Below are 15570 nucleotides of genomic sequence, written 5' to 3' on the forward strand. Positions count from 1 at the left end.
AGGCAGTGCAGGGAAAACAGGTTCCTCTGGAATGGACTGACACATCTGGGGGACTCTTGGAATGGTGGCACGACCCTGGAGTTCCTCTCGCCTTTCCTGTGGAGAACTCCTTCTCTTGAGATGCGACGGGAACGCCGGGAATTCTTTCCCTACTAAATAGGGAAAGGATCCCTCATTTCGAGCTAGGAAGCAGAAACGGGGCTCCCATGGATGTGTGCGGGACCCCAAGTGCTTCCTCTCGAGTGGAGACGGGTATGTCGGGGAACTTCTTGAGTTGCAGCAAGGGTGTGAAGGACCCTTTGGAAGTTCCAGTGGTTAGATGTGATTAGCCTCGAGAAGCCTCAGCGGAAATGGGCCTCATCTCGCCTGGAGGGCAAAACCTCCTGGATTTTCTCGAGTTGCGGCAGGTGCTCTCGACTTACGACGGGGACCTCAGGGACCCGCTCTGGTGGCCTCAGGAAAGGCCAGTCCCCATGCGAGTTCCTCGGGGGCCTCTCGGGATTCCTCTCCCGTCGATGCCGGGGCCTAAGACCTTGTGTGGAGTCGGGGCCGGAACCTGAGGATTCCTCTCCAGTGCTGACATGGATCTTGGGGTACTTCTGGAGTCTCCCCAGGGGAGTCAGTGCTCGTCTCGAATGCGGGCATGCACTTGCGCTTTCCTCCAGAGCGGTAGCAGCAGTGTCACGCAGTCCGCCGCGTGGATCAAAGGATCTATGGTTTTCCCTCGAGTCTTTCCCACGAGGCTTTCCCACGAGGCTTTCCCACAGTGCTGTCCCACGTGCACACGTGGTGGGATTCGATCCTCGGCTTGAACGTCAAGGCAGTGCAGGGAAAACAGGTTCCTCTGGAATGGACTGACACATCTGGGGGACTCTTGGAATGGTGGCACGACCCTGGAGTTCCTCTCGCCTTTCCTGTGGAGAGCGCCTCCTCTTGAGATGCGACGGGAACGCCGGGAATTCTTTCCCTACGAAACAGGAAAGGATCCCTCATCTCGAGCTAGGAGGCGGAAACGGGGCTCCCCTGGATGTGTGCGGGACCCCACGTGCTTCCTCTCGAGTGGAGACGGGTATATCGGGGAACTTCTTGAGTTGCAGCAAGGGTGTGAAGGACCCTTTGGAAGTTCCAGTGGTTAGTTATGATTAGCCTCGAGAAGCCTCAGCGGAAATGGTCCTAATCTCGCCTGGAGAGCAAAACCTACTGGATTTTCTCGTGTTGTGGCAGGTGCTCTCGACTTACGACGGGGACCTCAGGGACCCGCTCTGGTGGCCTCAGGAAAGGCCAGTCCCCATGCGAGTTCCTCGGGGGCCTCTCGGGATTCCTCTCCCTTCGATGCCGGGGCCTAAGACCTTGTGTGGAGTCTGGGCCGGAACCTGAGGATTCCTCTTCAGTGCTGACATGGATCTTGGGGTACTTCTGGAGTCTCCCCAGGGAAGTCAGTGCTGGTCTCGAATGCGGGCATGCACTTGCACTTTCCTCCACAGCGGTAGCAGCAGTGTCACGCAGTCCGCCGCGTGGATCAAAGGATCTATGGTTTTCCCTCGAGTCTTTCCAAGGAGGCTTTCCCACGAGGCTTTCGCGCAGGGCTTTCCTACGTGCACACGTGGTGGGAGTCGATCCTCGGCTTGAACGTCAAGGCTGTGCAGGGAAAACACGTTCCTCTGGAATGGACTGACACATCTGGGGGACTCTTGGAATGGTGGCACGACCCTGGAGTTCCTCTCGCCTTTCCTGTGGAGAGCGCTTCCTCTTGAGATGCGACGGGATCGCTGGGAATTCTTTCCCTACGAAACAGGGAAAGGATCCCTCATGTCGAGCTAGGAGGCGGAAACGGGGCTCGCCTGGATGTGTGCGGGACCCTCGTGCTTCCTCTCGAGTGGAGACGGGTATGTCGGGAACTTCTTGAGTTGCAGCAAGGGTGTGAAGGACCCTTTGGAAGTTCCAGTGGTTAGATGTGATTAGCCTCGAGAAGCCTCAGCGGAAATGGGTCTCATGTCGCCTGGAGGGCAAAACCTCCTGGATTTTCTCGAGTTGCGGCAGGTGCTCTCGACTTACGACGGGGACCTCAGGGACACGCTCTGCTGGCCTCAGGAAAGGCCAGTCCCCATGCGAGTTCCTCGGGGGCCTGTCGGGATTCCTCTCCCGTCGATGCCGGGGCCTAAGACCTTGTGTGGAGTTGGGGCCGCAACCTGAGGATTCCTCTCCAGTGCTGACATGGATCTTGGGGTACTTCTGGAGTCTCCCCAGGGGAGTCAGTCCTCGTCTCGAATGCGGGCATGCACTTGCGCTTTCCTCCAGAGCGGTAGCAGCAGTGTCACGCAGTCCGCCGCGTGGATCAAAGGATCTATGGTTTTCCCTCGAGTCTTTCCCACGAAGCTTTCCCACGAGGCTTTCCCACAGAGCTGTCCCACGTGCACACGTGGTGGGAGTCGATACTCGGCTTGAACGTCAAGGCAGTGCAGGGAAAGCAGGTTCCTCTGGAATGGACTGACACATCTGGGGGACTCTTGGAATGGTGGCACGACCCTGGAGTTCCTCTCGCATTTCCTGTGGAGAGCGCCTCCTCTTGAGATGCGACAGGAACGCCGGGAATTCTTTCCCTACGAAACAGGGAAAGGATCCCTCATTTCGAGCTAGGAGGCAGAAACGGAGCTCCCCTGGATGTGTGCGGGACCCCACGTGCTTCCTCTCGAGTGGAGACGGGTATGTCGGGGAACTTCTTGAGTTGCAGCAAGGGTGTGAAGGACCCTTTGGAAGTTCCAGTGGTTAGATGTGATTAGCCTCGAGAAGCCTGAGCGGAAATGGGCCTCATCTCGCCTGGAGGGCAAAACCTCCTGGATTTTCTCGAGTTGCGGCTGGTGCTGTCGACTTACGATGGGGACCTCAGGGACCCGCTCTGGTGGCCTCAGGAAAGGCCAGTCCCCATGGGAGTTCCTCGGGGGCCTCTCGGGATTCCTCTCTCTTCGATGCCGGGGCCTAAGACCTTGTGTGGATTCGGGGCCGGAACCTGAGGATTCCTATCCAGTGCTGACATGGATCTTGGGGTACTTCTGGAGTCTCCCCAGGGGAGTCAATCCTCGTCTCGAATGCGGGCATGCACTTGCGCTTTCCTCCAGAGCGGTAGCAGCAGTGTCACGCAGTCCGCCTCGTGGATCAAAGGATCTATGTTTTTCCCTCGAGTCTTTCCAACGAGGCTTTCCCACGAGGCTTTCCCACAGGGCTGCCCCACGTGCACACGTGCTGGGAGTCGATCCTCGGCTTGAACGTCAAGGCAGTGCAGGGAAAACAGGTTCCTCTGGAATGAACTGACACATCTGGGGGACTCTTGGAATGGTGGCACGACCCTGGAGTTCCTCTCGCCTTTCCTGTGGAGAGCGCCTCCTCTTGAGATGCGACGGGAACGCCGAGAATTCTTTCCCTACGAAACAGGGAAAGGATCCCTCATCTCGAGCTAGGAGGCGGAAACGGGGCTCCCCTGGATGTGTGCGGGACCCTCGTGCTTCCTCTCGAGTGGAGACGGGTATGTCGGGGAACTTCTTGAGTTGCAGCAAGGGTGTGAAGGACCCTTTGGAAGTTCCAGTGGTTAGATGTGATTAGCCTCGAGAAGCCTCAGCGGAAATGGGCCTCATCTCGCCTGGAGGGCAAAACCTCCTGGATTTTCTCGAGTTGCGGCAGGTGCTCTCGACTTACGACGGGGACCTCAGGGACCCGCTCTGGTGGCCTCAGGAAAGGCCAGTCCCCATGCGAGTTCCTCGGGGGCCTCTCGGGATTCCTCTCCCGTCGATTCCGGGGCCTAAGACCTTGTGTGGAGTTGGGGCCGGAACCTGAGGATTCCTCTCCAGTGATGACATGGATCTTGGGGTACTTCTGGAGTCTCCCCAGTGAAGTCAGTGCTGGTCTCGAATGCGGGCATGCACTTGCGCTTTCCTCCAGAGCGGTAGCAGCAGTGTCACGCAGTCCGCCGCGTGGATCAAAGGATCTATGGTTTTCCATCGAGTCTTTCCCACGAGGCTTTCCCACGAGTCTTTCCCGCAGGGCTGTCCCACGTGCACACGTGGTGGGAGTCGATCCTCGGCTTGAACGTGAAGGCAGTGCAGGGAAAACAGGTTCCTCTGGAATGGACTGACACATCTGGGGGACTCTTGGAATGGTGGCCCGACCCTGGAGTTCCTCTCGCCTTTCCTGTGGAGAGCGCCTCCTCTTGAGATGCGACGGGATCGCTGGGAATTCTTTCCCTACGAAACAGGGAAAGGATCCCTCATCTCGAGCTAGGAGGCGGAAACGGGGCTCGCCTGGATGTGTGCGGCACCCTCGTGCTTCCTCTCGAGTGGAGACGGGTATGTCGGGAACTTCTTGAGTTGCAGCAAGGGTGTGAAGGACCCTTTGGAAGTTCCAGTGGTTAGATGTGATTAGCCTCGAGAAGCCTCAGCGGAAATGGGTCTCATCTCGCCTGGAGGGCAAAACCTCCTGGATTTTCTCGAGTTGCGGCAGGTGTTCTCGACTTACGACGGGGACCTCAGGGACACGCTGTGCTGGCCTCAGGAAAGGCCAGTCCCCATGCGAGGTCCTCGGGGGCCTCTCGGGATTCCTCTGCCGTCGATGCCGGGGCCTAAGACCTTGTGTGGAGTCGGGGCAGGAACCTGAGGATTCCTCTACAGTGCTGACATGGATCTTGGGGTACTTCTGGAGTCTCCCCAGGGGAGTCAGTCCTCGTCTCGAATGCGGGCATGCACTTGCGCTTTCCTCCAGAGCGGTAGCAGCAGTGTCACGCAGTCCGCCGCGTGGATCAAAGGATCTATGGTTTTCCCTCGAGTCTTTCCCAGGAGGCTTTCCCACGAGGCTTTCCCACAGGGCTGTCCCACGTGCACACGTGGTGGAAGTCGATCCTCGGCTTGAACGTCAAGGCAGTGCAGGGAAAACAGGTTCCTCTGGAATGGACTGACACATCAGGCGGACTCTTGGAATTGTGGCACGACCCTGGAGTTCCTCTCGCCTTTCCTGTGGAGAGCGCCTCCTCTTGAGATGCGACGGGAACGCCGGGAATTCTTTCCCTACGAAACAGGGAAAGGATCCCTCATCTCGAGCTAGGAGGCGGAAACGGGGCTCCCCTGGATGTGTGCGGGACCCTCGTGCTTCCTCTCGAGTGGAGACGGGTATGTCGGGAACTTCGTGAGTTGCAGCAAGGGTGTGAAGGACCCTTTGGAAGTTCCAGTGGTTAGATGTGATTAGCCTCGAGAAGCCTCAGCGGAAATGGGCCTCATCTCGCCTGGAGGGCAAAACCTCCTGGATTTTCTCGAGTTGCGGCAGGTGCTCTCGACTTACGACGGGGACCTCAGGGACCCGCTCTGGTGGCCTCAGGCAAGGCCAGTCCCCATGCGAGTTCATCGGGGGCCTCTCGGGATTCCTCTCCCGTAGATGACGGGGCCTAAGACCTTGTGTGCAGTCGGGGCCGGAACCTGAGGATTCCTCTCCAGTGCTGACATGGATCTTGGGGTACTTCTGGAGTCTCCCCAGGGGAGTCAGTGCTCGTCTCGAATGCGGGCATGCACTTGCGCATTCCTCCAGAGCGGTAGCAGCAGTGTCACACAGTCCGCCGCGTGGATCAAAGGATCTATGTTTTTCCCTCGAGTCTTTCCCACGAGGCTTTCCCACGAGGCTTTCCCACAGGGCTGTCCCAGGTGCACACGTAGGGGGAGTCGATCCTCGGCTTGAACGTCAAGGCAGTGCAGGGAAAACAGGTTCCTCTGGAATGGACTGACACATCTGGGGGACTCTTGGAATGGTGGCCCGACCCTGGAGTTCCTCTCGCCTTTCCTGTGGAGAGCGCCTCCTCTTGAGATGCGACGGGAACGCCGGGAATTCTTTCCCTACGAAACAGGGAAAGGATCCCTCATCTCGAGCTAGGAGGCAGAAACAGGGCACGCTGGATGTGTGCGGGACCCCACGTGCTTCCTCTCGAGTGGAGACGGGTATATCGGGGAACTTCTTGAGTTGCAGCAAGGGTGTGAAGGACCCTTTGGAAGTTCCAGTGGTTAGTTATGATTAGCCTCGAGAAGCCTCAGCGGAAATGGTCCTAATCTCGCCTGGAGAGCAAAACCTCCTGGATTTTCTCGTGTTGCGGCAGGTGCTCTCGACTTACGACGGGGACCTCAGGGACCCGCTCTGGTGGCCTCAGGAAAGGCCAGTCCCCATGCGAGTTCCTCGGGGGCCTCTCGGGATTCCTCTCCCGTCGATTCCGGGGCCTAAGACCTTGTGTGGAGTTGGGGCCGGAACCTGAGGATTCCTCTCCAGTGATGACATGGATCTTGGGGTACTTCTGGAGTCTCCCCAATGAAGTCAGTGCTGGTCTCGAATGCGGGCATGCACTTGCGCTTTCCTCCAGAGCGGTAGCAGCAGTGTCACGCAGTCCGCCGCGTGGATCAAAGGATCTATGGTTTTCCCTCGAGTCTTTCCCAGGAGGTTTTCCCACGAGGCTTTCCCGCAGGGCTGTCCTACGTGCACACGTGGTTGGAGTCGATCCTCGGCTTGAACGTCAAGGCAGTGCAGGGAAAACACGTTCCTCTGGAATGGACTGACACATCTGGGGGACTCTTGGAATGGTGGCACGACCCTGGAGTTCCTCTCGCCTTTCCTGTGGAGAGCGCTTCCCCTTGAGATGCGACGGGATCGCTGGGAATTCTTTCCCTACGAAACAGGGAAAGGATCCCTCATCTCGAGCTAGGAGGCGGAAACGGGGCTCGCCTGGATGTGTGCGGGACCCTCGTGCTTCCTCTCGAGTGGAGACGGGTATGTCAGGAACTTCTTGAGTTGCAGCAAGGGTGTGAAGGACCCTTTGGAAGTTCCAGTGGTTAGATGTGATTAGCCTCGAGAAGCCTCAGCGGAAATGGGTCTCATGTCGCCTGGAGGGCAAAACCTCCTGGATTTTCTCGAGTTGCGGCAGGTGCTCTCGACTTACGACGGGGACCTCAGGGACACGCTCTGCTGGCCTCAGGAAAGGCCAGTCCCCATGCGAGGTCCTCGGGGGCCTCTCGCGATTCCTCTGCCGTCGATGCCTGGGCCTAAGACCTTGTGTGGAGTCGGGGCCGGAACCTGAGGATTCCTCTCCAGTGCTGACATGGATCTTGGGGTACTTCTGGAGTCTGCCCAGGGGAGTCAGTCCTCGTCTCGAATGCGGGCATGCACTTGCGCTTTCCTACAGAGCGGTAGCAGCAGTGTCACGCAGTCCGCCCCGAGGATCAAAGCATCTATGGTTTTCCCTCGAGTCTTTCCCAGGAGGCTTTCCCACGAGGCTTTCCCACAGGGCTGTCCCATGTGCACACGTAGGGGGAGTCGATCCTCGGCTTGAACGTCAAGGCAGTGCAGGGAAAACAGGTTCCTCTGGAATGGACTGACACATCTGGGGGACTCTTGGAATGGTGGCACGACCCTGGAGTTCCTCTCGCCTTTCCTGTGGAGAGCGCCTCCTCTTGAGATGCGACGGGAACACCGGGAATTCTTTCCCTACGAAACAGGGAAAGGATCCCTCATCTCAAGCTAGGAGGCGGAAACGGGGCTCCCCTGGATGTGTGCGGGACCCTCGTGCTTCCTCTCGACTGGAGACGGGTATGTCGGGGAACTTCTTGAGTTGCAGCAAGGGTGTGAAGGACCCTTTGGAAGTTCCAGTGGTTAGATGTGATTAGCCTCGAGAAGCCTCAGCGGAAATGGGCCTCATCTCGCCTGGAGGGCAAAACCTCCTGGATTTTCTCGAGTTGCGGCAGGTGCTCTCAACTTACGACGGGGATCTCAGGGACCCGCTCTGCTGGCCTCAGGAAAGGCCAGTCCCCATGCGAGTTCCACGGGGGCCTGTCGGGATTCCTCTCCCGTCGATGCCGGGGCCTAAGACCTTATGTGGAGTCGGGGCCGGAACCTGAGGATTCCTCTCCAATGATGACATGGATCTTGGGGTACTTCTGGAGTCTCCCCAGGGGAGTCAGTCCTCGTCTCGAATGCGAGCATGCACTTGCGCTTTCCTCCAGAGCGGTAGCAGCAGTGTCCCGCAGTCCGCCGCGTGGATCAAAGGATCTATGGTTTTCCCTCGAGTCTTTCCCAGGAGGCTTTCCCACGAGGCTTTCCCACAGGGCTGTCCCACGTGCACACGTGGTGGGAGTCGATCCTCGGCTTGAACGTCAAGGCAGTGCAGGGAAAACAGGTTCCTCTGGAATGGACTGACACATCTGGGGGACTCTTGGAATGGTGGCACGACCCTGGAGTTCCTCTCGCCTTTCCTGTGGAGAGCGCCTCCTCTTGAGATGCGACGGGAACGCCGGGAATTCTTTCCCTACGAAACAGGGAAAGGATCCCTCATCTCGAGCTCGGAGGCGGAAACGGGGCTCCCCTGGATGTGTGCGGGACCCTCGTGCTTCCTCTCGAGTGGAGACGGGTATGTCGGGAACTTCGTGAGTTGCAGCAAGGGTGTGAAGGACCCTTTGGAAGTTCCAGTGGTTAGATGTGATTAGCCTCGAGAAGCCTCAGCGGAAATGGGCCTCATCTCGCCTGGAGGGCAAAACCTCCTGGATTTTCTCGAGTTGCGGCAGGTGCTCTCGACTTACGACGGGGACCTCAGGGACCCGCTCTGGTGGCCTCAGGAAAGGCCAGTCCCCATGCGAGTTCATCGGGGGCCTCTCGGGATTCCTCTCCCGTAGATGCCAGGGCCTAAGACCTTGTGTGGAGTCGGGGCCCGAACCTGAGGATTCCTCTCCAGTGCTGACATGGATCTTGGGGTACTTCTGGAGTCTCCCCAGGGGAGTCAGTGCTCGTCTCGAATGCGGGCATGCACTTGCGCATTCCTCCAGAGCGGTAGCAGCAGTGTCACACAGTCCGCCGCGTGGATCAAAGGATCTATGTTTTTCCCTCGAGTCTTTCCCAGGAGGCTTTCCCACGAGGCTTTCCCACAGGGCTGTCCCAGGTGCACACGTAGGGGGAGTCGATCCTCGGCTTGAACGTCAAGGCAGTGCAGGGAAAACAGGTTCCTCTGGAATGGACTGACACATCTGGGGGACTCTTGGAATGGTGGCACGACCCTGGAGTTCCTCTCGCCTTTCCTGTGGAGAGCGCCTCCTCTTGAGATGCGACGAGAATGCCGGGAATTCTTTCCCTACGAAACAGGGAAAGGATCCCTCATCTCGAGCTAGGAGGCGGAAACGGGGCTCCCCTGGATGTGTGCGGGACCCTCGTGCTTCCTCTCGACTGGAGACGGGTATGTCGGGGAACTTCTTGAGTTGCAGCAAGGGTGTGAAGGACCCTTTGGAAGTTCCAGTGGTTAGATGTGATTAGCCTCGAGAAGCCTCAGCGGAAATGGGCCTCATCTCGCCTGGAGGGCAAAACCTCCTGGATTTTCTCGAGTTGCGGCAGGTGCTCTCAACTTACGACGGGGATCTCAGGGAACCGCTCTGCTGGCCTCAGGAAAGGCCAGTCCCCATGCGAGTTCCACGGGGGCCTGTCGGGATTCCTCTCCCGTCGATGCCGGGGCCTAAGACCTTTTGTGGAGTCGGGGCTGGAAGCTGAGGATTCCTCTCCAGTGCTGACATGGATCTTGGGGTACTTCTGGAGTCTCCCCAGGGAAGTCAGTCCTCGTCTCGAATGCGGGCATGCACTTGCGCTTTCCTCCAGAGCAGTAGCAGCAGTGTCACGCAGTCCGCCGTGTGGATCAAAGGATCTATGGTTTTCCCTCGAGTCTTTCCCACGAGGCTTTCCCACAGGGCTGTCCCACGTGCACACGTGGTGGGAGTCGATCCTCGGCTTGAAGGTCAAGGCAGTGCAGGGAAAGCAGGTTCCTCTGGAATGGACTGTCACATCTGGGGGACTCTTGGAATGGTGACACGACCCTGGAGTTCCTCTCGCCTTTCCTGTGGAGAGCGCCTCCTCTTGAGATGCGACGGGAACGCCGGGAATTCTTTCCCTACGAAACAGGGAAAGGATCCCTCATCTCGAGCTAGGAGGCGGAAACGGGGCTCCCCTGGATGTGTGCGGGACCCTCGTGCTTCCTCTCGAGTGGAGACGGTATGTCGGGGAACTTCTTGAGTTGCAGCAAGGGAGTGAAAGACCCTTTGGAAGTTCCAGTGGTTAGATGTGATTAGCCTCGAGAAGCCTCAGCGGAAATGGGCCTCATCTCGCCTGGAGGGCAAAACCTCCTGGATTTTCTCGAGTTGCGGCAGGTGCTCTCGACTTACGACGGGGACATCAGGGACCCGCTCTGGTGGCCTCAGGAAAGGCCAGTCCCCATGCGAGTTCCTCGGGGGCCTCTCGGGATTCCTCTGCCGTCGATGCCGGGGCCTAAGACCTTGTGTGGAGTCGGGGCCGGAACCTGAGGATTCCTCTCCAGTGCAGACATGGATCTTGGGGTACTTCTCGAGTCTCCCCAGGGGAGTCAGTGCTCGTCTCGAATGCGGGCATGCACTTGCGCTTTCCTCCAGAGCGGTAGCAGCAGTGTCACGCAGTCCGCCGCGTGGATCAAAGGATCTATGATTTTCCCTCGAGTCTTTCCCACGAGGCTTTCCCACGAGGCTTTCTCACAGAGCTATCCCACGTGCACACGTGGTGGGAGTCGATCCTCGGCTTGAACGTCAAGGCAGTGCAGGGAAAGCAGGTTCCTCTGGAATGGACTGTCACATCTGGGGGACTCTTTGAATGGTGGCACGACCCTGGAGTTCCTCTCGCCTTTCCTGTGGAGAGCGCCTCCTCTTGAGATGTAACGGGAACACCGGGAATTCTTTCCCTACGAAACAGGGAAAGGATCCCTCATCTCAAGCTAGGAGGCGGAAACGGGGCTCCCCTGGATGTGTGCGGGACCCTCGTGCTTCCTCTCGAGTGGAGACGGGTATGTCGGGAACTTCTTGAGTTGCAGCAAGGGTGTGAAGGACCCTTTGGAAGTTCCAGTGGTTAGATGTGATTAGCCTCGAGAAGCCTCAGCGGAAATGGGCCTCATCTCGCCTGGAGGGCAAAACCTCCTGGATTTTCTCGATTTGCTTCAGGTGCTCTCGACTTACGACGGGGACCTCAGGGACCCGCTCTGGTGGCCTCAGGCAAGGCCAGTCCCCATGCGAGTTCATCGGGGGCCTCTCGGGATTCCTCTGCCGTCGATGCCGGGGCCTAAGACCTTGTGTGGAGTCAGGGCCGGAACCTGAGGATTCCTCTCCAGTGCTGACATGGATCTTGGGGTACTTCTGGAGTCTCCCCAGGGGAGTCAGTGCTCGTGTCGAATGCGGGCATGCACTTGCACTTTCCTCCAGAGCGGTAGCAGCAGTGTCACGCAGTCCGCCACGTGGATCAAAGGATCTATGTTCTTCCCTCGAGTCTTTCCCACGAGGCTTTCCCACGAGGCTTTCCCACAGGGCTGTCCCACGTGCACACGTAGGGGGAGTCGATCCTCGGCTTGAACGTCAAGGCAGTGCAGGGAAAACAGGTTCCTCTGGAATTGACTGACACATCTGGGGGACTCTTGGAATGGTGGCACGACCCTGGAGTTCCTCTCGCCTTTCCTGTGGAGAGCGCCTCCTCTTGAGATGCGACGGGAACGCCGGGAATTCTTTCCCTACGAAACAGGGAAAGGATCCCTCATCTCGAGCTCGGAGGCGGAAACGGGGCTCCCCTGGATGTGTGTGGGACCCTCGTGATTCCTCTCGACTGGAGACGGGTATGTCGGGGAACTTCTTGAGTTGCAGCAAGGGTGTGAAGGACCCTTTGGAAGTTCCAGTGGTTAGATGTGATTAGCCTCGAGAAGCCTCAGCGGAAATGGGCCTCATCTCGGCTGGAGGGCAAAACCTCCTGGATTTTCTCGAGTTGCGGCAGGTGCTCTCGACTTACGACGGGGACCACAGGGACCCGCTCTGGTGGCCTCAGGAAAGGCCAGTCCCGATGCGAGTTCCTCGGGGGCCTGTCGGGATTCCTCTCCCGTCGATGCCGGGGCCTAAGACCTTTTGTGGAGTCGGGGCCGGAACCTGAGGATTCCTCTCCAGTGCTGACATGGATCTTGGGGTACTTCTGGAGTCTCCCCAGGTGAGTCAGTCCTCGTCTCGAATGCGGGCATGCACTTGCGCTTTCCTCCAGAGCGGTAGCAGCAGTGTCACGCAGTCCGCCGCGTGGATCAAAGGATCTATGGTTTTCCCTCGAGTCTTTCCCACGAGGCTTTCCCACGAGGCTTTCCCGCAGGGCTGTCCCACGTGTACACGTGGTGGGAGTCGATCCTCGGCTTGAACGTCAAGGCAGTGCAGGGAAAACAGGTTCCTCTGGAATGGACTGACACATCTGTGGGACTCTTGGAATGGTGGCCCGACCCTGGAGTTCCTCTCGCCTTTCCTGTGGAGAGCGCCTCCTCTTGAGATGCGACGGGATCGCTGGGAATTCTTTCCCTACGAAACAGGGAAAGGATCCCTCATCTCGAGCTAGGAGGCGGAAACGGGGCTCGCCTGGATGTGTGCGGGACCCTCGTGCTTCCTCTCGAGTGGAGACGGGCATGTCGGGAACTTCTTGAGTTGCAGCAAGGGTGTGAAGGACCCTTTGGAAGTTCCAGTGGTTAGATGTGATTAGCCTCGAGAAGCCTCAGCGGAAATGGGCCTCATCTCGGCTGGAGGGCAAAACCTTCTGGATTTTCTCGAGTTGCGGCAGGTGCTCTCGACTTACGATGGGGACCTCAGGGACCCGCTCTGGTGGCCTCAGGAAAGGCCAGTCCCGATGCGAGTTCCTCGGGGGCCTGTCGGGATTCCTATGCCGTCGATGCCGGGGCCTAAGACCTTGTGTGGAGTCGGGGCCGGAACCTGAGGATTCCTCTCCAGTGCTGACGTGGATCTTGGGGTACTTCTGGAGTCTCCCCAGGTGAGTCAGTGCTCGTCTCGAATGCGGGCATGCACTTCCGCTTTCCTCCAGAGCGGTAGCAGCAGTGTCACGCAGTCCGCCGCGTGGATCAAAGTATCTATGGTTTTCCCTCGAGTCTTTACCACGAGGCTTTCCCACGAGGCTTTCCCACAGGGCTGTCCCACGTGCACACGTGTGGGCAGTTGATCCTCGGCTTGAACGTCAAGGCAGTGCAGGGAAAACAGGTTCCTCTGGAATGGACTGACACATCTGGGAGACTCTTGGAATGGTGGCACGACCCTGGAGTTCCTCTCACCTTTCCTGTGGAGAGTGCCTCCTCTTGAGATGCGACGGGAACGCCGGGAATTCTTTCCCTTCGAAACAGGGAAAGGATCCCTCATCTCGAGCTAGGAGGCGGAAACGGGGCTCCCCTGGATGTGTGCGGGACCCTCGTGCTTCCTCTCGAGTGGAGACGGGTATGTCGGGAACTTCTTGAGTTGCAGCAAGGGTGTGAAGGACCCTTTGGAAGTTCCAGTGGTTAGATGTGATTAGCCTCGAGAAGCCTCTGCGGAAATGGGCCTCATCTCGCCTGGAGGGCAAAACCTCCTGGATTTTCTCGAGTTGCGGCAGGTGCTCTCGACTTACGACGGGGACCTCAGGGACCCGCTCTGGTGGCCTCAGGAAAGGCCAGTCCCCTTGCGAGTTCCTCGGGGGCCGCTCGGGATTCCTCTCCCGTCGATGCCGGGGCCTAAGACCTTGTGTGGATTCGGGGCCGGAACCTGAGGATTCCTCTCCAGTGCTGACATGGATCTTGGGGTACTTCTGGAGTCTCCCCAGGGGAGTCAGTCCTCGTCTCGAATGCGGGCATGCACTTGCGCTTTCCTCCAGAGCGGTAACAGCAGTGTCACGCAGTCCGCCGCGTGGATCAAAGGATCTATGGTTTTCCCTCGAGGCTTTCCCACGAGGCTTTCCCACAGGGCTGTCCCACGTGCACACGTGGTGGGAGTCGATCCTTGGCTTGAACGTCAAGGCAGTGCAGGGAAAGCAGGTTCCTCTGGAATGGACTGTCACATCTGGGGGACTCTTGGAATGGTGACACGACCCTGGAGTTCCTCTCGCCTTTCCTGTGGAGAGCGCCTCCTCTTGAGATGCGACGGGAACGCCGGGAATTCTTTCCCTACGAAACAGGGAAAGGATCCCTCATCTCGAGCTAGGAGGCGGAAACGGGGCTCCCCTGGATGTATGCGGGACCCTCGTGCTTCCTCTCGAGTGGAGACGGTATGTCGGGGAACTTCTTGAGTTGCAGCAAGGGAGTGAAAGACCCTTTGGAAGTTCCAGTGGTTAGATGTGATTAGCCTCGAGAAGCCTCAGCGGAAATGGGCCTCATCTCGACTGGAGGGCAAAACCTCCTGGATTTTCTCGAGTTGCGGCAGGTGCTCTCGACTTACGACGGGGACCTCAGAGACCCGCTCTGGTGGCCTCAGGCAAGGCCAGTCCCCATGCGAGTTCCTCGGGGGCCTCTCGGGATTCCTCTGCCATCGATGCCGGGGCCTAAGACCTTGTGTGGAGTCGGGGCCGGAACCTGAGGATTCGTCTCCAGTGCTGACATGGATCTTGGGGTACTTCTGGAGTCTCCCCAGGGGAGTCAGTGCTCGTCTCGAATGCGGGCATGCACTTGCGCTTTCCTCCAGAGCGGTAGCAGCAGTGTCACGCAGTCCGCCGCGTGGATCAAAGGATCTATGGTTTTCCCTCGAGTCTTTCCCACGAGGCTTTCCCACGAGGCTTTCCCACAGGGCTGTCCCACGTGCACACGTGGTGGGAGTCGATCCTCGGCTTGAACGTCAAGGCAGTGCAGGGAAAACAAGTTCCTCTGGAATGGACTGACACCTGGGGGACTCTTGGAATGGTGGCGCGACCCTGGAGTTCCTCTCGCCTTTCCTGTGGAGAGCGCCTCCTCTTGAGATGCGACGGGAAGGCCGGGAATTCTTTCCCTACGAAACAGGGAAAGGATCCCTCATCTCGAGCTAGGAGGCGGAAACGGGGCTCCCCTGGATGTGTGCGGGACCCTCGTGCTTCCTCTCGAGTGGAGACGTGTATGTCAGGGAACTTCTTGAGTTGCAGCAAGGGTGTGAAGGACCCTTTGGAAGTTCCAGTGGTTAGATGTGATTAGCCTAGAGAAGCCTCAGCGGAAATGGGCCTCATCTCGCCTGGAGGGCAAAACCTCCTGGATTTTCTCGAGTTGTGGCAGGTGCGCTCGACTTACGACAGGGACCTCAGGGACCCGCTCTGGTGGCCTCAGGAAAGGCCAGTCCCCATGTGAGTTCCTCAGGGGCCTGTCGGGATTCCTCTCCCGTCGATGCCGGGGCCTAAGACCTTGTGTGGAGTCGGGGCAGGAACCTGAGGATTCCTCTCCAGTGCTGACATGGATCTTGGGGTACTTCTGGTTTCTCCCCAGGGAAGTCAGTGCTCGTCTCGAATGCGGGCATGCACTTGCGCTTTCCTCCAGAGCGGTAGCAGCAGTGTCACGCAGTCCGCCGCGTGGATCAAAGGATCTATGGTTTTCCCTCGAGTCTTTCCCACGAGGCTTTCCCACAAGGCTTTCCCACAGGGCTGTCCCACGTGCACACGTGGTGGGAGTCGATCCTCGGCTTGAACGTCAAGGCAGTGCAGGGAAAACAAGTTCCTCTGGAATGGACTGACACATCTGAGGGACTCTTGGAATGGTGGCAAGACCCTGGAGTT

The sequence above is a fragment of the Ovis canadensis genome, chromosome 13 (genome assembly GCF_042477335.2).
Source record: "Ovis canadensis isolate MfBH-ARS-UI-01 breed Bighorn chromosome 13, ARS-UI_OviCan_v2, whole genome shotgun sequence".
Taxonomy (NCBI): domain Eukaryota; kingdom Metazoa; phylum Chordata; class Mammalia; order Artiodactyla; family Bovidae; genus Ovis; species Ovis canadensis.